At 44.6% G+C, this 13,119-nt stretch overlaps 1 protein-coding gene across 4 annotated transcripts in view; it reads left to right on the top strand.

The window, feature by feature from the left end:
• Positions 1-13,119, top strand: part of LOC126262576 (myocyte-specific enhancer factor 2) — an 888,576-nt gene that overhangs the window by 515,635 nt on the left and 359,822 nt on the right. For 3 of the 4 annotated variants that reach the window (XM_049959303.1, XM_049959308.1, XM_049959302.1), the window contains one exon: positions 7,343-7,383. The gene's annotated coding sequence lies outside the window, so the exon portion shown is untranslated. Of the gene's footprint in view, positions 1-7,342; positions 7,384-11,939; positions 12,468-13,119 lie in introns of those variants that run through there. The other variant, XM_049959304.1, reaches the window with a different exon arrangement.

The raw sequence follows: 13,119 nt of genomic DNA, 5'->3' as shown, positions 1-13,119 counted from the left end.
CACCCCGTCAGTCCAATACGTTTCGAGTCTGAATTAATACAGATCAGAGAAACGTTAAGGATGTTCCCATTTGAGTACAAAACAGAACATGTTCATACATTCATGTGGACCTGACAGAAAAGTCCTTCTTTGGCATCTTGTTAAAACCGCGCGTCACATTGGCTTGAATGTCGGTTGATCCTCCATGTCGATATTTGCACTTTGTCGTTTAGTGGTAGGTTCGTATTGGTGTGCAAGAGAAACATTACATACAATGTTCACTTCTCCAAAACCTTCTTTAGAATGTGGTGAAACACTTGATTTAGAGACTTTGTCCATTGCGATTTGTGACATACAGTGGGCGCACGTCGGCTACTTAACACTGCCTCCTCACAGCTCACAGATTGAATGTACTCGTGCATCTGCTGTTTACCATTGTTACTTGAAGGTTCAAATGGCTCTGAGCACTATGGGACTCAACTGCTGTGGTTATCAGTCCCCTAGAACTTAGAACTACTTAAACCTAACTAACCTAAAGACATCACACACATCCATGCCCGAGGCAGGATTCGAACCTGCGACCGTAGCAGTCCCACGGTTCCGGACTGCGCGCCTAGAACCGCGAGACCACCGCGGCCGGCCGTTACTTGAAGCCGCCACCGTATTTACCACACTGACGTCGCTTGTACGCCAGGAATAAAAAGAATCTCGGAACTTTTCGAATGGACGGTGTTTCAATGGAATATAGAGAAACTAGCCAATTTATGCATGTGGCTCGACCGCCTCTCGGAACCAAATACACCGCTATACTGCACGACTGCTACAGCTGTCAATAATTATTCTGTGAGAGGTTAATGAAACTTCCACTGACCTTCTTTCTGTTGAGCAATTTCAGTTGCTTTTCTATCCTGCGGTCGACATCTGACACTTTGGCTTTCGTGCAATGACTTAGAGGAACCACCGTACGATCTTCCTCCGTGTAACAGTTCTGGAAAAAAGCGTCAATATTTCGGCCTTCTCTCGGACCTCTTCCGTTTTGATACGATTGTCGTCGCATAATATTTAGAAAATTGGCTTCCATCCGTTGACATACGATCAAAACTTTTTAGGATTTCCTGTCCACTCGGTCAGGTTTTTCTTTGAAGCTGTGGTCGTGCTTCACTTGTTGAAGACGTGTTAAAATACTTATTTCTTTTGATATTGTCGCTTCTAGCTGTTGCACACGCCTCTGATATATTTCATCAGCAAAACTCGTGAAATGTCGACAAAAACTTCTTGTCTTCGCAATAAAATACGTCGTAACAGCTAAAAACGACAATTTCAAAAGAAATAACAGTTTTAACACGGCGTAAACAAGGTAAACAAGACCACAGCATCAAAAACCATGACAAGCTATAGAATGCATAGAAAATATAAAAGTATCAACATACTTGTATATAACTGATATTGTCATGTGACAGAAAGTGCTGAAACATGTTGGGGTGAAAAATGGTGCAAATGGCTCTGAGCACTATGGGACTTAACATCTGAGGTCATCAGTCCCCTAGAACTTAGAACTACTTAAACCCAACCAACCTAAGGACATCACACGCATCCATGCCCGAGCAGGATTCGAACCTGAAACCGTAGCGGTCGTGCGGTTCCAGACTGAAGCGCCTAGAATCGCTCGGCCACACCGGCCGGATGTTGGGGTAAAACATTTTACTTAGCAAGCTCGAATTTCCTTAGCAAGCACGAAAAGGAGAGCTGCAACGTCCAGAATATGATTAACCAAGAAGGAGACATTTGATTACAATTGAATTTATTCCACAGATTAGGTACATGACGAAACGCAAATAATTAAAATTATATACGTATATATGCACTTGACCACGAGAATTGAGGACGGCGTGAAGCCGTCGCGTGCTGCAAACAGAGCTTCTAGATGTCGTGGTACGAAATCAAAGAGAGCCCGAGTACGCTATTGAGGAACACACTGCTACGCGGTTTGTAGGCGTGTCCGCAAATCATGCCGACCGACCGTGTCCCAGACATGTTGGACGTGCGATATGTCAGACGAACGTGCAGGCGAGGGAAGCAGTGGTACCCGTCGTTCTTCGGAGAAGGCTTATGCGATTCTCGCCTACGTGTGCCCGAACATTGTGCTGATGAAATATGACATTTACAGGTACCTGAAGGAAGGGCAACACATTGGAGTCTAAAACCTGCCTGATGTAGCGGTTGCTGTTCAGGCTGGTCTTAATACACAGGTAAGGCGAGATTGCGTGTTACAGTCAATGGCACCAGTCCTCCATCAGCAGATGGCAGATATGTTTACCCCGTCGCAGTGCTCCAACGACGAATCAACACTGTGGAAGAAGCTTATCTGTCGGGTACGGCCATGCAGACGAAATGGCGTTCCTCCCGCTCTGTGGTCCAATGGCCAGTCGTTGCAGTGAACGGTCCAGTCCACTAGTTCCACATACGCGTCACTGTCGTAGCAGCGTCCCTGTACGAGCCACAATGTCGCGGTACGACAAATCATTTCCTGGAGACTTGTCATTCGGAAACCGTTCGAGCGAACTCACATGCTGATTTTCGCCCTTTGACATCGACGAGGCATACCGGCACTTGCTGGCACGTTTCCACTTCCCATGACGGCTGTACCCTGACTAAGCGTGACATAGGCTAAGACTGATCCGTCCAGATACACAAAAGAGGGCGGTGCTCGACCTACGTGCACACTATCCCTCTGCGATCTTTATCACTTATTATGGTTCCACTGCTTACACATCCTCGGATTTTGAAGTGATTCCGACCATTCGTTCTGACTGTTGCAATTTTCACAAACAGTACTGTATTACCATAATGGGTTTGACCATCCATGCAATTCAGGTAAAGAAATTATTACTATGAGATAAAAACTCATCAGAATTCCTGTGTTGGACAAATACTCGACCTGTTTTCTACCACGCTTGCTTCACTGAGAGACCGTCACCAACAACGTTTGCTGCGTCGGTCTTTCCCGTGGATCACGCAGACGGCACAGTTCTCACGATGATCGACCGGTGATCGATACCGTCGGGAACGTCTGTAGGAGCACACGGGCTGTTAATTTTAATGCTCCGAGTCCAGAGGCCAGTCGTCGCGCTTAGGTGGGCGCCGTGAAGCTATTTGGGGACAAACTCCGTGACTGAGGAGGAACTTTTTATACTCTCTGACAGATTGAGCGCGCACGAATGACAACTGGCGTCCGGCTTACTTCCATTCATGACGTGGAAGTGTGGGAAGCCGTGGTCCTCACCACTACTTCAATGCTGTTTCAGCCGTTGTTCGGTTTATACACACAAACATTTGCGCGCCGAGAAGTAACAACACGAATGAAGTATATGCTGTGTGGAAAAGGAATTAAGGTTTCTCACTTCTTTGTAGAAGATGTTACTTCTCCTGTGTGTTGGTAAGGTTACCTTTAGCTTTCTGACGGACCGTTTTGTGCCATATTTCCCCTTCCTACCTCCCGCTCCCCTCTCTCCCTTCCACATATGTTGTAAGTTCTGTTTTCACTTTCACACGAACATTGTTGTACTCAAAGACGACATTAGATTCCAGCCGAAAAAATATTCGCTAATTGTGCACACGAAATGAATGTACTGTAAAAACGGCTGTGTCGATTGTGATTTCGAGTCGTGGAATCTCCCGCCACTGTTTCATCGATACCACAGTAACGACTGAAAGGTACAAGACATCCAGGGAAATCAGTTTTTTTACGCAGCTCGCGAGAAGAAGCCTACCTCCACAAGCACAGCGGCTCATGCTGTGTGGCGCACGCCACTGTACTGTCAGTGTCGTGCTTGATGTCCTGGACGACGTTCTTCCTGTTAAGTCGAACAGATTTCCAGAACGCTCGAACGCGGCTAAATTTTGTCGCCTTCACAACGACCTTGGCTTTATCCCCACATAACTGTTCCTTTGAAGAGAAGAAATGGGATACCAATAATATTAAACACACAGAGCACAGTTGCTCTCAACCCGAGGAGTGTTCTAGAGGTCAACCAGATCCAAGCGAATGTTTTTCCTTGCCTAACGTGTACGAGCTAAGTAAATACTACTTACAAAACATAGGATGCGAGACCATCACAGAGAAACTCATCCAATTCCAGTGTCAAACATCATCTGCGAAGAAAACATAGTGGCGAGATATGATAGTAACACACCGTGTAGTCGACGTTTCACCATACACCGTAAAGTTCTAAGGTCACCTTTATCCCATACAAAACTGCGGTTTGTGCCGAAATGAATACATGCTTCTTCCAGATAAATTTTTGTAGTAATCGGTGTGTAGTGCAGACAGCTCCATCACTATTGATGGGTAAAACCTACCTTGAATCATCTGCATTCACCTGGAGATCAAAATACATCTGGGAAAAGTTGGTGTAAACCAGAGAACTATCACTGTGGATCAAAACGTCCGCTTTATGCAACACCTGTTCGTAGGATCACCAAAAGCCTACGTAGTACTGCGTATAATTCGCCTGTTGTTAAGAGCAGGGTCTGATTGCTGGAACCTACAACAACATAGAACCATCCCTCTTACAACGGCTGAATACGGACAGTCCGTTGTATGGGGATCAGTTATCTTCAGTTGCTACATTATTAAGAAAATACTCGCCGATTGGATTAGTGACAAACGACGAACGCATTGTGAGCCGCCAGTAAACATATTGGGTGCTGGAATCTGCTTATTATATAGTGTTGTTGAATTAGGTCTTACTCTTTGATTCAGTATTCTGTAGTGGACGACACGAAACGCTGAGTATTATACTTACCTTGTACATCACCTCCACATTTCTACAAAATGCATAACACTGTGCTGTCTGTGATAATGTTATCTGTTCTGCTACCGATTTCGGTTTTAAACCATCGTCAACGGCAGAAAAATTATCGCAGATGTGTCACATCATACATGCTTTGACATATGTTACCACTGAAAACCATAATTGCCAATAAAAATGAAAAATTGTGACTAGATTGAAAAATGATGGCACATATCAATCTAGTCACAATTTTTAATTTTTATTGGCAATTATGGTTTTCAGTGGTAACGAATGTCAAAGTATGCATGACATGTGATACATCTGCGATAATTTTTCTGCCGTTGATGATGGTTTAAAACCGAAACCGGTAGCAGAAGAAATAGCATTATCACAGACAGCACGTTGTTATGCATTTTGTAAAATTCGTACATGCTGTTGATCATCGCCTAAGCAAGATGTTCCCTCTACGTTCCTGTTAGGTGGAAGAGCACATCTCGTAGCGTTCTCTCGCTCTCTCTCTCTCTCTCTCTCTCTCTCTCTCTCTCGCTCTCAAACACACACACACACACACACACACACATACACAGACATCCACAATTCCACAAAATCATCCAAACGTTGTACAACACTTTCCACTTCCACGAGTTCTCATATATAAATACATCGATGAACGACGCGGGCCAACCGTTGTGGCCGTGCGGTTCTAGGCGCTTCAGTTTGGAACCGTGGGACCGCTACGTTTGCAGGTTCGAATCCTGCCTCGGGCATGGATGTGTGTTATGTCCTTAGGTTAGTTAGGTTTAAGTAGTTCTAAGTTCTAGGGGACTGATGACCTCAGATGTTAAGTCCCACGGTGCTCAGAGCCATTTGAACCACTTGAACGACGCGGCAGTGGTTGTCGTTTGCCGGAGCACTTGGCGTGCTCATGGAAAAGGTGCTGCAGCAGTTTTTTCTTGAAACTTACAGAAACAGCGAACTACAAATATAGCACATCTAGTTCCACAACAACGCAATTTGGGGTTCTGTAACGACCCAAGGGACTGAAGAATTGAGTCGTGATAAGTAGGTGGTCGTTCTGACATCACGGTCAGATCAGGCTATCTCCAAAGATCTTTACGGGTGCTTTTTGGATAAGCTAGACTTATCGCCAGGCGAGCGGACTACCAATGCCAAGGCAGGAATTCAGGCACATATTTCGTGTCAATTATCCACGAACGAAGGGCTGGTTAATCTATACCAGTGAGAATCAATTAACGCACGTCTCCTTGCGGCCCCTACGGGGCTTACGTGTTCTGTCATTAAGAGCTCAGCGACATAGTCTTAACTGTGGTATATTAAAAAGGCAACTTTCAGTGTCTTTGTGATAATTTATGTCCGCGGCTGCAATCAAGTTTCCCGTTGCCTCATTTTATCTGCGAACGTTTTCTTCTTTTGGTTCTTCAATATAGTCATTTTTAGTCGTATCCTCTTCCTCAACTTCACAGTTTTCAAATATTGTCTTCTTCGCTGTAGTCTCTCCCCACAAGTTTATGCTCTGTTATAATAATGGAAGGAAACAAGCTATGTAGGAATGAGTGACACGTTGTATAGTTCGAAAAAATAACTCCCAAGTTAGCGCTCAAGCTCATTTCGTAGACTTTCACGGATTTCGATTAGAAGTTGTACAACTTACTTAAACGTTTTCCTGCGTGTATTCTCATAGTCTCCATAGCATTTAAACTGGCCACCATGTGGCCGGTGGCTTTAGAGCCAACCGTTTACTAAAATGAGTAAAACGTCCCTCTTTGCCATTATAACGTTCTTTGTCTGCTAGAGTATTAGCACATTCTCCGTCTTCATCTTCTGTGTTTGCCATTATTGCAAGCAAATGTGATTGGCTCTCAACGCTATCTTGGGTCATTTCCGTTAACTCACCTTCCGCGCACAGTTTCGAAGCTGGCTACCCTACAGCTTTAAAAATGAAAGGAAATCGAGTAATCTTTCGTGCTTCATCCTGCATTAAAGGGCTCTTCCGTCACTGCATAGAAGAAATGTCCCCTACGATATGTTATATATGAATGAAAACAAAAATTTTTACTCTTCTTCGCATTTCCAAAAATTTTTCCGTTTATTTGTAAATTATAATTTACGTTCTTTTTAATGGTAATTTTCATAGTTTAGCTGTAGTGTTGTTTTTAATTTAAAATATAATTCGTTCCAAGTGTAAAGCCTCCATTACGCCTCTTGTGTTTTCCCCACAATTGTTGCACTGTCACGGATAAACTATACTCTGAGAAACTGCGTCACGCCTATCGGCTGTATCATCTTTTCCAAAGCTGACTGTCTTCATAATATCATTTTTGATGACAATAGTCAGTTCTTTTTTGATGATGGCATGGCGAACCAAAAACTAGTTAACAAGAGAAATTAATGCTGTAAAAATTCTTACAGTGTATACTTTAATTCGTAAACTGAAATGTAACGCTTCTGTTAATTGCTCTTTCTGATTTATGTGCAGATAATTTCTTAGTTTCCTGTTCGTTTATTTTGAATAGGTTTCTGACACATTTTTTTTATTTTTTTATTTTCAGAGGCGCTACGAGCTGTATATCGTTTACTGCTGAAGTAAGAGGTAAGTACCCGTTAAGTGGCCATGCTCCTGTCCGTAAGTATTTTGAAGATTCTTCGTACAGTGGAAACAGAATTTTTTGTTCCAGAGCTCCAGTAACTTTCAAACAGTGCGGTTAAGAGGACAAAAGGCACTCATTTGTGATCATGCGTTTACTTGCGCTTTCTCGGTGATGTAGTTACACAGTGTGTGGGCGGAAACGCTGCATCGAAATTAAATCCGGTGTGTACACGGGGATGGCGACAAGTGCTTCATTAACCCTATTACGCAACATGGGACCAGCATCATGCCTGATAATGACATTGTTTCACCGTCGAATGCATTACGTAAATACGCTACGTAACTCGTAGATTTATGGATAAACTGTTTAGCGTGTCCATTCACATGTTACCGTTCATACTCCTGGGAGAGCTGATTACCCGTAGCCACCGGGCTCCTGCGACGCCACACGCACCAGAGCGAGTGCGATTTTTTGTTTCAGTAACTGACTGTAATTATTTTAGAATTCACGGTAGACAGCATAGACGAGGAGACCGCGCCACACACGCTGTAGCACGAAACAGGCGTAGGCGATTGATTTGATGGTCTGGACGATTTTTAATGTAAAATTCGTTATTAACATATTTTGAATTTTCAGTAAGTGCAGATTTATATTTATTTAAAGCATTATCAGAGTTGCTGTTCTTTCAAAAAAAAAAAAGTATGCAGCTAGATATATGGAATGCAGTCAATAAGTTATTGATAATCTCCGGATAGTTTAGCCAAAAATATTGCTGCTGTTGCGTCAACAATGTCAGAACTTCATGTTAGCGTCTCGTCTGAAACCTGTATGATTTAGCTGATTTGTTTTCGTCGTTACGTGTTGTTAGATGTGTCCTTGCATTATAACCGTGCAAAATAAGTTCCCACTATTGTTGTAAAAGATTTATTTTATTGTAAGGAGGACATCAAAAATGGAATTCCTGGCCAAGAGAAGTCTACTAGTATCAAACATTGGCCTTACTTTGAGGAAGAAATTTCTGAGAGTGTACGTTTGGACACAGCATTTTGTGGTTGTGAAACGTGGACTGTGGGAAAATGGGAACAGAAGAAGATCGAAGCATTTGAGAGTGGTGCTACAGACGAAAATTGAAAATTAAGTGGAGTGATAAGGTGAGGAATGAGGAGGTTCTGTGCAGAATCGGAGAGGAAAGGAGTTTGTGGAAAACTCTGACAAAGAAAAAGCACACGATGATACAGCTGTTAAGACATCAGGGAATGACTTGCATGGTACGAGAGGGAGCTGTAGAGGGCAAAAACTGTAGATAAAGACAGAGACTGGAATACATCTAGCAAATAATTCAGGACGCAGGTTGCAAGTGCTACTATGAGATGAAGAGGTTGGCACAGGAGAGGAATTCGTGGCGGGCCGCATCAAACCAGTAAGAAGACGGATGACTCAAAAAGGAGAGAGAAAAGAAAGAAAGAAAGAAAAAGAAAGATTAGGCATGGCCGTTCAATACGCTGTGGAACAACTCATTCCAGCAAGGAATTAACATGTAAATTAAATTTAACCTTCACTGAACAAAATGCTTACCCCGACAGTCACATTCATTGGTTGCCAATGTTACCGATGTTATTCCATTATCTGCTTGTGCGCGGAGATAAAGGAAAAGCAAATATACAAACAAGTGGCACAACTGACATTAATTGTGTCTCGTAAAAGAAAACCGGGATGACGGAACGAAAGTTTCATTTTTAAAGTCAAAGTTCAGTGAAATTGACAATGGAATTTTGTGATATTTATTTCAAACGATTGTGTATAGTTATACACTTTTCATTCGAAAACGCGCCATCTTCATTATCGTTGATGTTTTCAGCAGTTATCATACAATTTAGTTGACTCATTACATTTATATAGCTGTAATCAATACGTTATAAAGGAATCACATATTTTTATGAGTACTTAATCTACAGCACTTGTTACTGCTACCTGGAATGTGCACTAGTTTTCCGGGGCAGTCAGTATATTTTGGAAAAAAGAGAGAGGTTCAGCTAATCAACATGTTACTAAGCTATGTTTAGTGTGTGCTGTATTCAGTATAATCGTGTTAACGTAGACCAACTTAGCCAGCTTTTCTGCTCACTTTTACTATTACCTAATGAGTGTGAAAAATTTCCAAGAAGTTCGCTCTTTTTGAGCATTCCTGTTTTTAGCACCGAAATTGCATAGATGTGTCGGTTCGAATCTGAGATATTTGTGTAACTGGGACTATTTCATAAAATTTCTCCAACATTTATGTTTTCGCGTTGCAGATAAAGTTGAAGAAAGTTCTTGCAGCATCAGGGTTATAAATGGATAGTTTGTAGAAATTCGGTATAGCTAACGCCTTAGCAACAGAAATTGTGAAGCTATTTTTCGTTTTTGTTCAACATATACACTGCTAAATGACGAAAAGTGTGGTGTGGCGAAATTAATTTGTAAGCGTTGTGATTTCTTCCTGAAGAAAATAATAGTGTACAACAGCCAGTGAATCGTCTACCGACCATTTGCTGAGCGGACATGATTTTGCGCGACATTTCCATTATGCGGTTTTATTACGCTGCTTTCACCGAACGAGGTTGCACAGTGATTGAGTAACTACAGCTGTATTCGAGAGGACCCAGATTCAACGCCTCCCTCTCTCCTCACCCCCGTCCAACCATCCACATATAGCTTTTCCACGGTTACCCATAGGCAAATTCAGCTGAAAGTTGATAAGTCCTTTATGAATGACGCAGCCAATTTCCCGTCACGTCCTTACCTTGCTGAACTTGTGTGTAATTACATGTGTGTCGCCAAGAGGTCACACCCGTAGCTTCCTTTGTATTGTGGTCTCTCCGTTTTCCCGGGCCTGACTGATTAATTGCCTGCTTTCGGGTTTACAGCCCAATTGTCGATTCCGTTTTATGCGCAATATTTCGACGACCGACCCAGTCAGCCCTTCGGTTGCTGCGAGCTGCTTTGTTATGTGTTCTCCCCACCATTAATTCATTATCTCTGTTGTGGCTGACGAACTGCTGCTGTGATTTAAATTGGCGGTTTATGTAGTATAACACGCGTCCAGTCGCTTTTGAATTTGATCGACTTTCTTTTCTGGACCATGTCCAGCTAGACTACGGTCGTGGTGATTGCTCTGTGGTGTCCCTGGCAAATTCATTTCGACTATATACATTTTAGTCAGCTTAAACATATACACACAGTATTTAGGTGCAACTAGACTAGTTAATGGTACAGTAAATCGATCAAATTCAAAAGTGACATAAACCGCAACGTGAATTCCTTTTTTTCTGTTTTTGTTTGCTATAAAGTTATACGTAATTTTTATCTTTTTCCTAGTTTGCCACGCACCTCAAATGTCTTTTTATGAAATAGAATTCCGTCGGATGTCGCACGTGTCACGTGGAAGCAAGCTGGAACACGGAATAGCCAGTAGATCGGTTAGCGGGCGGTGTTACCGGCGGCGGCGAAGTAGCGGCAACAATTCCTCTGTGGGGGCCGCTCGCCGCGGACGCCGTGATGTAAACGGCCGAAGATATCTTTGTATTTATAGAAGACCCGATATAGCTATCTATTCTCGCGATTTTGTTGGCGTCCGAAGGGGCGCGGAGGGAGGGGGGCTAGCCTAGCTGAGCGCGTGCGTGTGCGCGCAATGTTATTATTATGAGACGCCCCCCTGTCGGTCACGTGACGGTACCGTTTCTGTCTAGCGTTAATTTGGAGGAAGGAGCCAGAGTAGGAGGAGGGGCCCGGGGGAAGTGAGAGGGTGGGTGTGTGTGTGAGTGCGCCGCTGCGCGCCCAGGCGCGGGGCGGTCAGGTCAGAAATACTCAAAAGTCCTGAAATAGTGTGCGACCGGCTACTGAAATAAAACTTGCAGTGCAGTGTACGCGCGGCCGCGCTCCGGGACAGGCGCGTCGATGAGGCGCGGAGGCGGCGGGCGCGTCCGCGGCGTCGCGCCGGAGGCGGCGGGGTCCCTCCTGCCGCCGCAGACGGTACCGCCCACCCCCTGGAAATCCTCGACGTGCGAGCGCCGGCGAACGGGTTTGGCGCCGCCAGCCCCCGCGACCCACTTGCCGCCGGAGCGGCGCGATCGCGCAGCGCTGGAGCGGCCGGCGGTCGCGGCGTGACCGGAGCCCGGGCCCCCTCTCGGCCTCGCACTTCCCCTCCGTCTTCTTCCATTGCCTCCGGCGACCTTGTGGCGGTCAGCCGCCTTGTCGGATGGATCTCGGCGTGACAAGTCTTACGCTGCCCCCTCCCACTCGCCGCGCTCGGCCAGTTCTCTCTCCCTCCGTAGCGCCGGCATTCTTCCGAGTACATTGTACGCCTGGCCGGGCTCGGTCCGCCTCGATTGCTCTCGCTCGCAGACCACTACTGGCGGGCCGGCAGTCCGCAGTGCGACGGTGGGTGCTGCGCGGGGCGCCTCATTAATCTGTCCAGCGCGCGATTAGCGGTCGCGTCGGCTGACGCTCGGCGAGAAGCGCGCCTCCAGCCGGCCGCGCGCCCACCTGCTGGCTGCCAACTTCTCCCCCCCCCCCCCTCCACCCCAACCACCTCACAGTCTTCCCCCCTTCACCATCCTCTCTTCCCACCTGTCCTGTCCTTCGATATCCAAATTCCGTCTATCTTTCAGTTTTGCTGTCGCTCCAAATAACGAACACACTCTCACAGACGTCGACCGTCATCGAGCTCAGTGAAGTGTTTCCAAGTGAGAAGTTTCACCGTGATATCCTTCTTAGGCACTTCATCATTTTTGAAATACGCGACCTACAGTCAGGAAAACTGTCCGAGTGCCTGTGTTTCGAAATTGCCACCGAGTGTCGAAAGCAAGTTTCCTCGCTCTGTGCGATGTATGTGAGTTATTCAAGCTTACACAGAAAAGTGCATATTGTGTGAAATGCTGCTGGTGTTCTGTTAGTGGAAATCAGTGAGTGGCAGATGTCGACTTTCACGGACGCGATGGCGACGGAAGAAAGCTGCGTGAGTTTTGCGTCGAGTTGGTCCCTCCGATGGCCTACACCTGCTGACTCGCCACCTGCTGGCAACGAAACTGTGCGAGCTGTCAGTGACGTGAGTATAACTGACGATCACTCCCAGGGAGTTTAGGTGATGGTAGGAGTATCAATTACAGTAGCTTTATTGATCCTCATTGTAGTAATGGAAATATTAATCGCCAATGTTGCTCTAGACAGACTACAGAGAACGATGACTATACGAAGAGAGTGGCTTGTTTATGAATTACTGCCTGATAAAATGGCCTCTAAGTGAACTTGATAAGTGCTGTTTACCCGCTTGAAACAGACTCTTTCGATAAACTGTCGCTTGACGCCGTCATGCCGCCACTGACAAGTTGCGTACAAGTGGTATGCGTAATTCTAACACATTTCCCATGCCGTTTTGTAAATGAGCGACAGAAATTTGAGACACTCCCTCTTATCACCTGCATTGGCAACAGCTTATTTCTTACGCCAATAATCATCGAAAAAAAATTATTATTTGCTTTGTGAGTGTTTCTTTACTGTTGCATGCTAACCAACTATTTTATATATCTAACGTCATATATATATATATATATATATATATATATATATATATATATATATATATATATATATATGGTAGCCCTACTAGCAACTGACAGTACGTATATTACTCTGTCAGTGCCACATTAGCTACAATTCTACGTTTTGTAGTGTACTCTGGGATATATTTTAACTTCATG

Source organism: Schistocerca nitens, chromosome 6 (genome assembly GCF_023898315.1).
Source record: "Schistocerca nitens isolate TAMUIC-IGC-003100 chromosome 6, iqSchNite1.1, whole genome shotgun sequence".
Lineage (NCBI taxonomy): Eukaryota > Metazoa > Arthropoda > Insecta > Orthoptera > Acrididae > Schistocerca > Schistocerca nitens.
This window is presented reverse-complemented; position numbering and strand designations above follow the sequence as displayed.